Here is an 11,700-nt window from a genome sequence, read left to right as displayed (position 1 = left end):
TCAGTGGACATTAAAAGATACCTTGCTGGCCAGGGGTGGTGGCTCACACCTGTAATCCTAGCACTTTGGGAGGCCGAGGTGGGCGGATCACGAGGTCAGCAGTTCAAGACCAGCCTGGTCAACATAGTAAAACCCTATCTCTACTAAAAATACAAAAATTAGCCAGGTGTGGTGGCACACTCCTGTAGTCCCAGCTACTCGGGAGACTAAGGTAGGAGAATCGCTTGAACCTGGGAGGCAGAGGTTGTGGTGAGCCGAGATCACGCCACTGCACTTCAGCCTGGGCAACAGAGCCAGACTCCATTTCAAAAAAAAAAAAAAGATACTCTGCCCCTAATAAAATCAAAGGTTCTATTTTGCTTATTAGATTGGCAACATTTTCAAAGGCTGATAATATCCACGGTTAGTGAGGGTGTGAGTAAATGATCATTTTCATACACAGTTAGAAAGTAAATTGGTAAATTATTTTGGAAAGCAATTTTCCATAGCCTCTCAGTTCCACCTTTCAGTACCTATCTACAAGAATTACTGATGCATCTGCATAAAAAGATATATATAAAGCAGTTCATTGAAACTTAATTTTTAATAGAGAAAAACTCCAAACAGTACGCGTGCTGTTTTATCATCTGCTCAACATTTCCTGCTTTGGGGAACCACCTCTTTCCATCTTGTTATGAGACGGTGGGACGGTTCATCCCAATAGTTCCTTCCTCCATCTGAGTACAATGGTGAGCACAGAACCCAGCCCTGGTAAATCACAGCATCTCATTTCCCTGGACACAGTGATAAGGCCATGGGTGGGCACCTGATCCCAATAGGGCCAATCTTAGAACTGCTGTAGAACTGACAGATGGACACCGGTGCAGAGAAACTTCCTTTGCAGAGTGGTGAAGCCAGGGACTCTCAGTGACTGTCTTCCCTGGAATGTGAAGAAAACTTGTGTGTGATGTGGAAGCAGTGCACACAGTGAGGCTGATCAAGAGCTGGGAACATTGATCTTTAAATCAATCATCCAGTCTCTAGATCCAGCAATGTCTGGCTCTTCCATTTCAATAAGCCAGCAATTTCCCCAATTTTACAAAAACTAGTTTAAAACAAATTTCTAAACCTTGCAACCAAAAGAATATTAATGTGATTTGTTGAACATTAGGGGATTAGTTAAATAACTAATATTACCTGTATACTAGAAGTTGGCTTTTTTTTTTTTCTTCAAGAAAGAGCCAAAGAGTAGTTATTTTAGGGTTTGCAGATAATGTGGTCTATCTCAGTTACTCAGCTCTGCTGCTGAGGTGCGAAAGCAGCTATAGACAATACGTAAATGAATGAATGTAACTGTGTTTCTGTAAAACTTTATTTACAAAAGCAGACAGGATTTAACCCTCAGGAAATAGTTTGCTGACATGTCGTAGACAATGAAATCATGAAGAAGCTTAAACATCATGTCCTTTATAGATAAAAATGTAATGAAGTAATATTTTGCAACATAAACCCATGGTTTTTGTTTTACTTTGTTTGAGAAAGGGTCTTGCTCTGTCACCCAGGTTGGAGTACAGTGGTGTCATCATGGCTCACTGCTCACTGCACAGCTCACTGCTCACTGCACGGCTCACTGCTCACTGCATGGCTCACTGCACAGGGTCATCAGGGCTCACTACAGCCTCAACTTCCTGGGTTCAAGTGATCCTTTTGAGTGGCTGGGGCTACAGGTATGTGCCACCATACCTGGCTAATTATTTTATTTTTTCTAGAAACAGGGTCTCTATATGTTGCCCAGGCTGGTCTTGAACTCTTGGCCTCAAGCAGTCTTCCCACCTCACCCTCCCAAAATGTTAGGATTACAGGTGTGAGCCACCAGACAGAGTCAACCCATGAGTTTTCATTCTTAGTGACTCCTTTTGAGCTTTCTGCATCAGAACCTCTGCACTTACAGGTACTTTGCCTGGAATATTCTTCCCACAGGTATCTGCATGACCTGCTGCCTTCCAACTTCAGGCCATTACCCAAATGTCTCCTTCTCAAGACTTTTGCTGGTCATGCTATCTAAACACCTTCCTTACTTTATGTTTCTCTGTATTTCCCCCATTAAATATACTACACATTTTTTTACTTTGAAAGTTCCATGAGGACAGGTATTTTAATCTGTTTTATTCACTATCACAGTCCTTAAAACAGAGCCTGGCATATAGCAGATGCTCAATAAACATTTACTCAATGAATGAGTAAAAAGGGTTACATTTATTGGGCACTTACTATGTGCCAGGCACCATTGAAAGTGCTTTCTATTAATCATAATCCTCACAACACCATTTATAGCAGGTGCCACTATTATTTCTATTATTTGATGTGTCCCTAGGTAGTGACAATCCTGAGGCCTAATGCCACACAGAAAGGCCAAAGAGCAGAAAATATGAACCCAGAATCCTTGGCTTTTCCATCCAAAATGGGTTCTTGAAACTCACAGTGAAGATAATAGTCTTGGAAGACAAAGTTTTTCCTTGCAAGATCTGACCTTTTAAAAATAAAAATGAACGAAAGCTTTCTGATGAATACTTGCATGGTCAGTGGTGCCTTTTAGAAGGAGAGGTGGGGAACACTCTGGGTGCAGCGGGGAGAGTTTCTGAGAGTTGGACAGTGGCAGAATTGGCCTGGTGTTGGCCAGGAGGTGTCCCACATCAGAGCAGACCTAGGCCTTGATTACTAGGTATGTCCCAGGAGGCTGAGCTCCGCTGAGAAGAACCAGAGCAGGACCAGAGCATGCAATGTTACTGGCTGATTGAGGTTCCAGAGGAAGGGCTGAGGCAGCCCGAAGTCCTCATGATCTCTCAGGGAGGCAGAGGCGGCTGCGAGGGGAGGGTAGACCCACAGGAAACTGGAGTCAAGCTGAGAAGTTTCCAGAGCACAGGGACCTCGGGAGAAGAGACCATGGTGTGATGGAGGTGACCTGGGGGAATCGGAGGCAATCAACAGGCCAACAACACATCCACAGTATCCATCCCAAAGCCACAACACACAAGCCGCCTACCCGCATCTCAGATTGCTCCTAGTGAGAGGGGACTTCACTTGCATTAAGTATTTCCCTAATACCGGCTTAGGAAAACTCAGAATTTGACCAAGTTTGTCTAGAAGATAGTTAATCAAGTCCTCTACTGTTCAGCTAGCAACTGAGCTAATAGTGAAATGAAATACAGGATGGATGAAGAAAATTATAATTTCATATAGATGAGATTTGTGATAATGAGATTTGTCCTTGTCACTCTAATATGGAAATATCTCGAAGACACAGTGTTGAGTAAAAAGGCAGCAAGTTGTAGAACAATATGTATGGTATATTTCTGTTTATATAAAAAGCTAACGTATGGCGAGGGGTGATTCAGCCTGTCGTCCTCGCACCTTGGGAGGCTGAAGTGGGAGGATCCCTTGAGCCAGCCTGGACAAAATAGTGAAACACTGTATCTATAAAAAATAAAAATTAGCCAGATGTGGTGGTACATACCAGCTATTCAGGAGGCTGATGTGGGAGGATCACAACCCAGGGGAAAAAAAAGTAAACAAACAAAAAGTAAGCATATATTAGTGTACACATATGTGTAAATACATAGAAATGACGTGACCCACTCAGATATAAACAGAGGGGAAGGGATTGGAGGCAAAGTGAAGCGATCTAGGAAATGGAAAGGAGGAGTGGAGGAGAGGGAAGAGAGACTTTCCGTTTTTAGTCTATGATGCCATTCTGTGCTGTTTGAGCATTCTTTTCTTTTCTTTTCTTTTTTTTTTTTTTTTTTAGACAGAGTCTTGCTCTGTCATATAGGCTTGAGTGGCAGTGGCGTGATCACAGCTAACAGCTCACTGCAGCCTCCAACTCCTGGCTCCAGTGATTCTCCCACCTCAGCCTCCTTAGTAGCTGGAACTATAGGTGCATGCCAGCACACGCAGCTAATTTTTAAATTTTTTTGTAGAGACGGGGTCTCATGATGTTGTCCAGGCTGGTCTCCAATTCTTGGCCATAAGTGATCTTCCAAACTCTACCTTTCAAAGTGTTGAGATTACAGGTGTGATCACCGCACCACATGCTAATCGTATGCTTCTTCCTCCCTCTAAGCACTTACAGCCCTATCTCTATTGTCTTGCTATAGAAGGTACCATATTGCATTAAAGATGGCTGGTTTATGGCTTTATCTTCGCTACTTAATTATGCGCCCCTCGAGGGCAAGGGACGAGTCTTACTCATCTTTATGCTCAGAATCTTCTAGGACCTCAACACGTATGTGATGAATGAATGAGCAAAAATGGTAATAAACTTACCTCTGATTTCAAGTTAGTCCCTGAGTTCCAGTTTATCAAATTTGTAAATACCAGTACTATGGCCTGCTTAAAATTTGAATTTGAACACTAAAACGGAAAAAGCCTGAGTTAGTAAAGGGAAAACAGGACTCTTCACTGAAAGTTAGTTGTGAAATCAACTCTCTAAGGAGAAGCCATCCCATAGTTAGGTGAAAGCACAAACCAGGGGCATGAATATTGTGAATAATCAAGAGTCCCCTATCTTTAAAATTCAGACCTAGAATTTCATGTAACAAGGATTTCATCTGTAACTTCCTTTTAGTGCAACACTCAAATGTTAGCTAGTGCTAAAAGTATGGAAGGGTGTTTTTTTGAAAAGGTGTTTTTCAGAGTCTAAAAATCCCTCAAGCCCTACTCCATCTCTTCTGAGATTTTATGAGACTTGCGAAACTGACTAGGGCCATGTCTGAGGGTGACAAGATGAGCATCAAATTATTAATTGAAAGTAACCAGCACTTTATATCAGGTACTCAAATCCAAGACTATGAGAACTCAGGAGGCCGGGGCAGGAGAATCGCTTGAATCCAGGAGGCAGAGGTTGCAGTAAGCCAAGATTGCACCATCACACTCCAACCAGGGCAACAGAGCGAGACTGTCTCAAAAAAAAAGAAAAAAGAAAAAAGAAAACTCATGGGGTAGAATTTCATGATGTTTGCACAGGTGACTGGAGAGGGTTCCATGGGTTTGCAGACTTCTATGTAACTGGGGTAAAACTGGACAGGCTCCCCAAGTTTGGGAGCACGGGTGTGGGTGACAGATGGATCTAGGAATGCCTTTGCAGTGGGGACCTCCTGAGTGATTGTTCTGGGGCTGCTTCTGCAGGCTACAACCACAAATTTCAGGAACTGAGAATGGTGAGGAGGAAGTGGAAACAGCCTGGGTAGCACCAGGAATCTCTCTGGGACCTCTTGTTCCTCTCACCTACCTCAATTCTTCCTCCTGGGTTGACGAACAGGAACCCCACAGGGTTCACCAACTCATACCCTCAGCGCTCCGGGAAAGCAAGGCCTTAGTCCCTGGCTAACTCTCAAAACTGTTGTTATGTGTCTTCCATTTGGTTCTCGAGGGCAGTGGAGACCCTGGGAACTGCCCCATCCCTGACCACTGGACACAGCAGCATGAAGAAGACTGTGATCCTTTTCTTACGTTGATCTCCAGTTACAGTTTTTTAGATGCTTTTCAAATATGCACATCAATTATTTCTCTAGGTTTTCTTCAGTGTAGCATCAGTACAGTGTATACTATATTTTAGAATTAAAAACTCCATGAAAGCAGACTTCAGGTGAGATTTCCCTCTAGGTGCCTTCCCATTAAGAGCAGTAGGCACGTAAATCAAGAGTGCCCCTTGATTGCAGGAACGTGGAAAGCACAAATAAGGCCAGGTGCGGTGGCTCATCCCTGGAGCCCCAACACTTTGGGAGGCTGAGACAAGAGCATTGCTTGAACCCAGGAGTTCAAAGCTGCATTGAGCTAAAAAAAGGCATAAATGAAGGCATGGCTGAGATCTTCCACTATACACTGCTTTAGGCAGAGAAGCTAGTTTGCATTTTCTCCTTGCTTCCTGCTTCTGGACTTTTCCTTTGCCCAGGACAAAAGGCTCAAGCTAAAATCTGATTCCATTGCTTCTTGGCCTTTTGGCTAAAATCAAGTGTAAAATCTTCTAATTCCTCTGGTCTTGGCATTCAGTATTGGCTTCAGATCTGAAGGTCACACTAATTTGTCTGGACCTTGCTGATCAACAAAGAATAGAACCTTTCCTCGCCTTAGCCGTTTAAAAAACTCTCTTATGGGCTGGGAATTCTTATTTTTGGAGGCTGCAACCCTTCAGTGTATCAAACATATGAAAATGCATTCACAGTCCACATTTAATTAAACATTTTTGCTGTAAAATACATTAGAAAAGATTTTTATAATTTTGATCTAAAAATGTTTAGCTGTGACTTTTTTTTTTTTTTTTTTTTTTTTTTTTAGATTCAGAATCTTAATCCACCCAGACTAGAGTGCTACTGATCACAGTTCACTGCAGCCTCAATCTCCCAGGTTCAAGTGATCTTCCCACCTCAGCCTTTCGAGTAGTTGGGACCACAGGCACACACCACCATGCCTGGATTATATATATATATATATATATATATATATTTTTTTTTTTTTTTTTTTTTTTTTTTTTGTAGAGGCAGGGTCTCCCTATGTTGCCCAGGCTGGTCTCTAACCCCTAGGCTCAAGCAATCCTACCACCTCAACCTCTTAAAGTGCTAGGATTACAGGCATGAGCCATGCCTGGATAATATATATATATTTTTTTATAGAGGCAGTGTCTCCCTATGTTGCCCAGGCTGGTCTCTAACTCCAAGGCTCAAGCAATCCTACCACCTCAGCCTTTTAAAGTGCAGGGATTACAGGCATGAGCCACCATGTCCAGCAAAACATTTAATTTTTGATTGACTATATACTATCTTTTTTATCAATAATTATGCACACTTGTAACATAAGAAAAGCTAACTCACAAATTGTTTATATATGTAATGACTTTTTAAATACTAAATTCAAATTTAATAAACTTGGCAGTATTATGTTTTGGCAACATTTAGTCAAATGTTGTTATTGCTATCACTTTGGTAGTTTTCTTTTGGAATCAAAATTTTTGTTTACACATCTCAAATTTTTTCTAGGTCCCCGAAAAACTCATAGGCTCTATGCATTGGGAAGACAATGCCCAATAGATAAACAATTTGTGAACTTCCATTTGCATAAGGACTGTTTGTGAACACTGGAGGTTCCCTTTTACCTACATATAGGAAAATGGTTTGTTTACTATAGGCTTAGTTTGCCATTGCCTCAATCATACAGCGACTATTATAAATGGCAGGGAACAAGTGAAAATGCTTGTCTCTTATTGGAATTGGGTTAGTATGTTAAAAGACATTATTGTGTTACTTATTTAACTAGGAAAGACAGTTGCATTAAAAACATTATTATAAAAGTAACACATATGCATCTTACAACATTTGGAAAATGCAGAAATACATTTAAAAAATCGTCCATAACCCTAACTGCACCCCGATATAGCACTGTCAAAAGTATGCTGTGTTTTCTTTCAGTGTTTTACATGCACACACATTTTATAATATAATTTTTATTTTTTCAAAATTTTTAATTTTTATTTTGTAAAGATAGGGCCTCACTATGTTGCCCAGGCTGGTCTTGAACTCCTGGCCTCAAGAGATCCTTCCACCATGGACCCCTAAAGTGCAGAGATTATAGGTGTGAGCCACCGTGCCTGGTCTATTGTGTAATATTAAAACCATAGCATATATACAATGTGTATCCTATTTTTTCACTTATATTAATATCATGATTATTTTATGTCATTACACTTTCTGTGAAAATATCATGTTTATTGGATGCATTATATTCCACCATGTGCTCTCCCAATGTTGAAATTTCCATTTCTATAATAAAGAAACCTTTCATATATATGAAGGTATATATGATCAAGATATAATGTCCTTCACACAGCTTCCTGTCTTCCAGCGGGGGAGGCTAGCTCAAGTTCTCATGCTGCTGCTTGGGGAGTGGAGAAGGTGGGGTGGTCTGGGGAATGGTTAGTCTGTGCATTACCCACTTTTTACTCCATATTCTCCCAGTCCAACCTCCCCAAGTCTGGCTAACCAGATAGGTGCCAACTAACTGGTAGATTCCTGGAGTGGCTGCCACTGTGCAGGAAGTCCCAGCCAGCTACAGAAGCCAGAAGAATCATCATCAATATTTAAATTGGAGTGGAAAACCCCAAATGGCTGGCGCCAAACCACAGCCAGTCCAGGAAGGGTTTGGATAGGTTAGCCAGACCCCTGGAACTCCCAGACAGCAAGCTGTGCTGCATCATGTCAAAAACTTATCCCCACAAAAGTAACTCACATGTCACAGTTGAATTTTTGGAGCCCATTTATTGCATTTGTGGCTTACTTATTGCCTTTTGGTGAGATTTGACAGTTTATGCACTTTCAGAATGGTCTTTCAACATAATAATTTTGCAAGGCAAAGCTCAGGGTGACATTGTAGAAGACTGAATGGAATTGTCTCACATCTTGCTCTGATCTCTTCATGAAGCAAAGAAAGGCACAAAGCTTCCAAATAGCACTAAGTCAAAAAAGCTACCAGTTTCCTTTTCTCAAGGAAGAATTGGAATTGGAATTATTCAATTGATAGTATTTTTTTTATTAAAAAGGGTAATATAAAAAAATCAGAGCATCTACCCTATTCAACCTCTCCTTTTGGTCTTGTATACCTTAGACAACATAATATTTACACCATACAGTTTTATGATACTAAGTAAGGTTGATTACAGTAAATATAAGCAAAAACAAAACCACAACAGTAAGAAGCATAAACAAGTCAGTATTGGGGGCTGTGCACAGTGGTTCACGCCTGTAATCCCATCACTTTGGGAGGCCAAGGGCAGGGATCACTTGAGACCAAGAGTTCCAGACCAGCCTGGGCAACATAGCAGGACCTTGTCTCTACAAAAAATACAAACATTATCTGGGCATGTGGTGTGCACCTGTAGTTCCAGCTGTTAGGGAGGCCGGAGGCAAGAGGATCACTTGAGCCCAGGAGATTGAGGTTGCCACGAGCCATGATTATGCCACTGTACTCCAGCCTGGGGCACAGAGTGAGACCCTATCTCAAAAATAAATAAATAAATAAATAAATAAATAAATAAATAAATAATCCAAGTCAGTATTGTGAACCTTTTAAATCCTCTTGACATGTTCTTCTTTCTTCTTAGTGAACTTGGTTGCCCGAGCCTTTCTTCCCTTTGTGATGGGTTTGCTGTCTGGATGAGTAACATCCCACCAGGCCAAATGCAAAAGGGTGTGGCTGTTGAGGAGGGCATGGCATTCTTCTTGACTAACACAACCGCATGCTCTTCTTGAAGTCACACTCCCTTGATCTTCCTTCTCCAGCTATGCCTTTCTTCCAGACCTTTGGCAAATGTTGATGGTTTGGGTTCTTCAACCCTCGATAAGGTAAGCAGCTTGAACCAGGTGGGCTGAACCAAGAGCAAGCAGGACGTTACTTTGTCTCATTAGCATGCAAACTCCAAAGGAAAACAGTGATCAAACTGCTAGGTGGCTAAATCTACATGTAGTATCTAGCCCTCGAGTTTAAATATTATGTCCAACCTAATTTCCTAACAAAGTATTTCTGAATGGAACCTTGCACAAAACATTTTCTGGCTATGCAAACTTTACATGTAACTTTGTTATGAGAGATAAAAAATTCGGTTTTCTTTATTCACCAAAATTTCACCACAGGTGCTATGGGAAAGGGAGTATTCAGGGTTCACTGAGAGGCCCTAGAAGCAGGTACACCACAGTCCTTGCCTTCAAAGTTTCTTATTGCCCAAGAAATTACTTATTACATTTCTCTAGATCTCAATTGCCTATCTAATGCATACAATTTGAGAATTGGATTACACATTTTGAGGTCACTTCGTTCTTCTTTCTTTTTCTTTTTTATTTTTAGACAGTCTCACTCTGTTGCCCAGGCTGGAGTGCAGTGGCACAATCATAGCTCACTGTAACCTCAAACTCCTGGGCTCAAGCAATCCTCCTGCCTTGGCTTGCCAAAGCTCTGGGATGACAGGCATGACCTAAGGTCATTTCTGTGACTCTAGAACTCTTGCATCACACACACCCTCCACAGACCACAAAGCTAATGTGAAAGGTTATTGGCAAAATCATTTAATGAGGTAGGAGATGGCTTGAGGCCAGGAGTTCAAGGCTGCAATGAGCTGTGATCTTGCCACTGCACTCCAGCCTGGGTGTCAGAGTGAGACCCTGTCTCAAAAAAATTAAATTAAATAAACAAACAAATAAATAAATCATTTAATGATGTATTTGTGAATGGCATTGTGTTAGATGCCATTCAAAACATGTGAAATCACCAGAAATTCTGTCCTTTGAAAGGACAAGTCTCCTTATAACTATCTGCAAGTCTCCTCATAACTACCTAAAAATACCACACTACGCCCCTATCTGTCCCTCACACGGTGCTATTGGCCTCTGCACCCACCCACAGATTGCTGCTTTCCTAAGGAGGAGCCTCTCCTGACAACAGGTATCCATCTCTTCTTCCTCTAGGCTCATTCAGCACTCCGTCATCACTAAATTCAGTTTTTTGGCAGGTGCAGCAAGCCTGTTGTCTTGCATTATTAATATAAAATTAAGTATAATATAGCTATTATGAAACAAATAAATGCTATGGAAGCACTGAGGTGGAAGGATTAATTTGAATTAGGAGGATCAGGAAAGCATCAGGGAAGAGAGAATTTCTGAGTCTAATTGTTTTCAAGGGCAGGATCCAGTAAAGGAGTTTAGGTTGGGTGGTGGTGAAAAGCCATAATTGATGATGATGGCAAGCCTTCAAGCCTGGTCAATGAAAATTTGTTACATAAAAGAACTTCCAGCTCGGGTAACTGAGTGATATGAATCCATTTCCAACATAATACAAGAAATAAAGTAACTTGTGGGATGGGGAAAGATGTCAAACTTGGTTTTAAATATATATATATTTTTTTGAGATAGGGTCTTGCTCTGTTGCCCAAGCTGGAGTGCAGTGGTGCAGTCACAGCTCACTGCAGCCTCAGTGATCCTCCTGCCTCAGCCTCCCAAGTAGCTGGAACCACAGGGTGCATACCACCACATGCAGCTAATTTAATTTTTTTTTTTTTTTGTAGAGATTAGATCTCACTATTATATCAAGGCTGCTCTTGAACTCCTAGGCTCAAGTGATTCTCCCACCTTGGTGTCCCAAAAGTACTGGGATTACAGCCATCAGCCACCACACCCAGATGGTTTTAGACACTTTTAAAAGATGCCTGTGGACAAATAATGTACAAATGTGCAACCAGGCACTTCTCTGAGGTCAGGGGAGAGTTTATGAGTTACTTGCAAGCACGCTACGTTTTCTATTGTGTTGTCTGGTTTACAAAGGGCTTTCATGGCCATTATCTACTGTTGGTTTTGATTCTAACAAACATCCTATAAAGTAGGTAGGGCAGGATTATATTACTAGGTTCAAAATAGTTCCTAAAGTGACATTTGTGTCTGATGATACCTATTGTTAACATAAAGAACCCGAGGCTGAGGAGGGTAAGTGATGTGCTCAAGTAAGTGGGAGAGCTACAGCTCAGTCCCGTGTTGTCTCACTAAAAATTTAGGTTTTGGGTTTTTTTTAAACCACTAAGAGTAGTGATGGTTGATGCTGGAGAAGCAGATATCATTTTGGATGAAAGCAAGCAGGAAATTACTATGAGGGGACTTTGGGGGTAAGCTTGTGTTTAAAAAACAGTCAAAG

This window comes from Chlorocebus sabaeus, chromosome 9, assembly GCF_047675955.1.
Source record: "Chlorocebus sabaeus isolate Y175 chromosome 9, mChlSab1.0.hap1, whole genome shotgun sequence".
Lineage (NCBI taxonomy): Eukaryota > Metazoa > Chordata > Mammalia > Primates > Cercopithecidae > Chlorocebus > Chlorocebus sabaeus.
Note: the sequence above shows the minus strand (reverse complement) of the source record.